Source organism: Bactrocera latifrons, unplaced genomic scaffold, assembly GCF_001853355.1.
Source record: "Bactrocera latifrons isolate USDA-ARS-PBARC rearing strain unplaced genomic scaffold, ASM185335v1 scaffold_1494, whole genome shotgun sequence".
Taxonomy (NCBI): Eukaryota; Metazoa; Arthropoda; class Insecta; order Diptera; family Tephritidae; genus Bactrocera; species Bactrocera latifrons.
In genome coordinates this window covers 11667-15811 of record NW_017534957.1, presented here as the reverse complement: position 1 = coordinate 15811, position 4145 = coordinate 11667, and the positions used below count along the sequence as shown (strand labels likewise).

The 4145-nt window shown below is 32.4% G+C and overlaps 2 pseudogenes; both read right to left on the bottom strand.

The window, feature by feature from the left end:
* Nucleotides 1–1554: 1554 nt before the first annotated feature.
* On the bottom strand, nt 1555–2108 carry LOC108965835 (annotated as a pseudogene).
* A 243-nt stretch (nt 2109–2351) lies between these two features.
* Nucleotides 2352–4145, bottom strand: part of LOC108965834 — a 13277-nt pseudogene continuing 11483 nt past the window's right edge.

The following is a 4145-nucleotide window of genomic DNA, read 5'->3' as shown; positions in this document are numbered from 1 at the left end:
CAAGTATCCTCTGGGTAGCCTAAGAACATCCGTTTGAAGGTGAGCTAAAGTGAGAAGGCGAAACATTCCCTGCATAGGGTTGTGCGCTGGGTTTGGGATCCGCCACGTAAAAAAAACCACCCCAATGAAAACGCAAAAACAGCCTCGGATGAGAGACCCCACTTTTGATGACGACTATGGCAAACGAAATAAGGAAATTTAACTCGGCTATAATCGCGTAAGCGGTGTCTACGCCAATCAAGAAGAAGGTCGAAACTAATTGCAATAAATCGCTTCATATTCTGAACTGTAATTTATAAGGTAGATTGATATTTTAATACTTTTTGAAAGCAAATCAAATATTATAATTAACTACAACACTAATTTCATCAATTTAATATTCGTTGATTTCATTCGTGGTAGCGCCAATAATTAGAATAATAATGAATTAAATTCTTGTTGCGGCCCATGTGGCAATATTAGAAATTGAAATAATTAATACTATAGGTAAAATTAGGGCAATTACTGCATCAAAAATTAAAAAAATAATCGTGATTAAGAAAAATCGAAGGAAAAAGGGTAGCCGTGAAGAAGATTTATGGTCAAACCCGCATTCAAAACTTTCACGATCTGTTAGGGCTTTTTTTGATRAAACAGAGGCTAGTACTATTACTGCGCTGGTGATAATAATTAAAATTAATGATATAATTGAAACTGAAAAAATTATCTATACTAATAATTAGTAGTCCTTATGATTGGAAGTCAAACATACTTATATACTATATAGATAGAAATTATTTATCCTCCTCATCAATAAATTGAGATATAAAGGAATAGTCAGACAACATCGAYGAAATGTCAGTATCATGCAGCTGCTTCAAACCCAAAATGGTGGGTTTTAGAAAAGTGATTATTTAAATGGCGAATTAAACATACTAGAAGAAATGTTGTTCCGATTAATACATGAATTCCGTGGAACCCTGTTGCTATGAAAAAGGTAGAGCCGTAAACTGAATCTGCAATGGTGATTGGTGCTTCAATATATTCATATGCTTGTAAAATAGTAAAACAAATTCCTAGAAGAACTGTAAAAAAGAATCCTTGTGTTGCTTCCTTCTATTACCCTGTGCTGAGCTCACGTAACAGTTACTCCTGAGGATAATAAAATAGCTGTATTTAATAGTGGAATTTGAAATGGGTTAAAGGGTTGAATTCCCGCAGGGGGTCATATAGCTCCTACTTCAATTGCTGGAGAGAGACTTCTGTAAAAAAATGCTCAGAAGTAAGATACAAAAAATAAAACTTCCCATAAAATGAATAGAATTATTCCTCAACGTAATCCTAATGTTACGGGTAGGGTGTGCAATCCCTCAAAAGTTCCTTCTCGACAAATGAAAATGACGAGTCATCATTAGTATACTGTTACAATAGTAATAATATTTCCTAAAGCAAATAGTGAAATATCATATTGATGGAATCATTTTACTAATCCTGAAGTTATTGATCCGATTGCTCCTGTTAAAGGTTTAGGGCTATAATCGACTAAATGGAATGGGTGATTTGAGTGTGTTGACATTAATTTACTTCTCTAGAGTATAATGTACTTCGAACTGCGAATACATAAGATTGAATAATAGTAACAGCTGACTCTAGTACTAATAGAGCTTATAGCTAATATTACTAATAGTTTCAATACATAATATAAATGGTATGAGAACTGCAGGGGTTCCTTGAGGGACTAGATGAGGGAATATAYGCTACGTATGATTAATTCATCCATAAAGTATAAAGCATAATCATAAAGGCAGAGCTAGTGTAAGTGTAAGTGTTAAATGACTTGTTCTTGTAAAAATATAGGGAAATAATCCTATAAAATCATTAATAAAATTAATGAAAATAAAGAAACAAACAAAAATAAAAGTTGATCCTGAATGTCCTGATGGACCTAAAAGAGTTTTGAATTCCTTATGAAGTGTAAGGATTGAATTTCAAAACATATCTCATCGTGACGGTATTAATAGGTAGGCAGAAGGAATTAGAAGAAGACCTAAAAATGTTCTTATTCAATTTAACGATAAATTKAAAATACTTGATGAAGGGCCAAATACAGAAAATAAATTTGTTATCATTTTCAGTTTAAAGGAGTTGTTGAGTACTTGCTTGAGATTTCTGATTTAGGTGTCTTAGGTATTACAGAGTAATAATTTATTATMCTGAACACGATAAAAGTAATTGAAAAGATAATAAACTTAATCAACCAATGGGGGCTATTTGAGGCACCAAAAAATATAAAATATTTTAATAATTTTGACATACTAATGTTATTCTTTATATATAGAGACCAGTACTTACTTTCAGTCATCTAATGAAAATTATGAAATACTTCTATTAGTTACTCATTTAATAAAGTAATTTACATGAAGTCTTTCAATTACAATAGGTATAAATCTGTGATTAGCTCCACAAATTTCTGAACATTGACCGTAAAATAATCCAGGACGATTTATTAGGAAATTAGTTTGGTTTAATCGACCAGGAGTTCCATCAACCTTTACACCTAAAGCTGTTACTGTTCATGAGTGAATTATATCTGCAGCTGTTACTAAAATTCGAATTTGTGAATTTATAGGTAGAACTACACGATTATCAACATCTGGTAGTCGGAACCCATCTATTGCTAATTCATTAGTTGGAAATATGTATGAATCGAATTCTACAAATATAAAATAGTAGCTTTAGTATCATTGATGTTCAATGGCCCTTAATGTAACTGAGGGTTCATTAATTGGGTTCAATAAATATAATAATCGAAGAGAAGAGAAGGGAAAGCATTATATAGAAGAACAATTGCTAGAAGAATTGTTCAAATTATTTCAATGGTTTGCCCATAAAAAAGATTTCGGTTAGTATATGAATTAAAGAATAATATAAATATTAAATAACCTACTAATGTTGTAATTATTACTGAAATTATTAAAGCGTGATCATGAATGAAGGTAAGTTGTTCTATAAGAGGAGAGGCTCTATCTTGAAGAGTCAAGGGCGGCTCATGTTGTCATTAGTTTCTAATAAAAGTAAAATTCTTTATATATGGATCTTAAATCCATTGCACTCATTTTCCATATTAGAAAATTAGTAAAAAGAGGTAGTTCTGAGTAACTATGTTCAGGTGGAGGAGTATTTTGTAGTCATTCAATTAAAGAAGTAAGTTGCATAGGATAAATTTCTTGTCGTTGTGTAACCAAACTTTCTCAGATGATGAATAGGAAGAATAAAATTCCTCGTAAAGAAATAGACGATCCGATTGTAGAAACTACATTTCATGTTGTGTAAGCATCTGGGTAATCTGAATATCGCCGAGATATACCAGCTAGCCCTAAAAAGTGTTGTGGGAAGAATGTTAACTTTACACTAATGAATATAATAATAAATTGACTTATTAATCAATTWAGATTTAGTACTAGTACTGTAAATAATGGATATCAGTGAACAAACCCTACTATAATAGCAAATACTGCTCCTATTGATAATACGTAGTGGAAATGAGCTATTACATAGTATGTGTCATGAAGAATAATATAATCAGATGAGTTAGCAAGAACAACTCCTATTAGTCCTCCTACTGTGAATAAGAATACAAATCCTAAAGCCCATAGTATAGCTGGATAATAGTWTAATTGTGTACCATGTAGTGTAGCTAATCAACTAAAAATCTTGATACCTGTGGGTACAGMAATAATTATTGTGTATTGTAAAATATGCTTGAGTGTCTACATCTATTCCTACTGTGAACATAAAGACCCATTGCTAGTATAGCGTAGATTATACCTAGAGAACCAAAGGTTTCCTTTTTCCCTAATTCATGACTAATAATATGAGAAATTATCCCGAATGGTGGCAGAATTAAAATATAAACTTCTGGGTGCCCAAAGAATCAGAATAAGTGCTGATAAAGAATAAGATCCCCTCCTCCGGCAGGGTCAAAAAAGGAAGTATTTAAATTTCGGTCTGTTAATAATATAGTAATCTTCTTCTTCTTGATTGGCGTAGWCACCGCTTACGCGATTATAGCCGAGTTAACAACAGCGCGCCAGTCGTTTCTTCTTTTCGCCACGTGGCGCCAATTAGATATTCCAAGTGAAGCCAGGTCCTTCTCCACTTGGTCC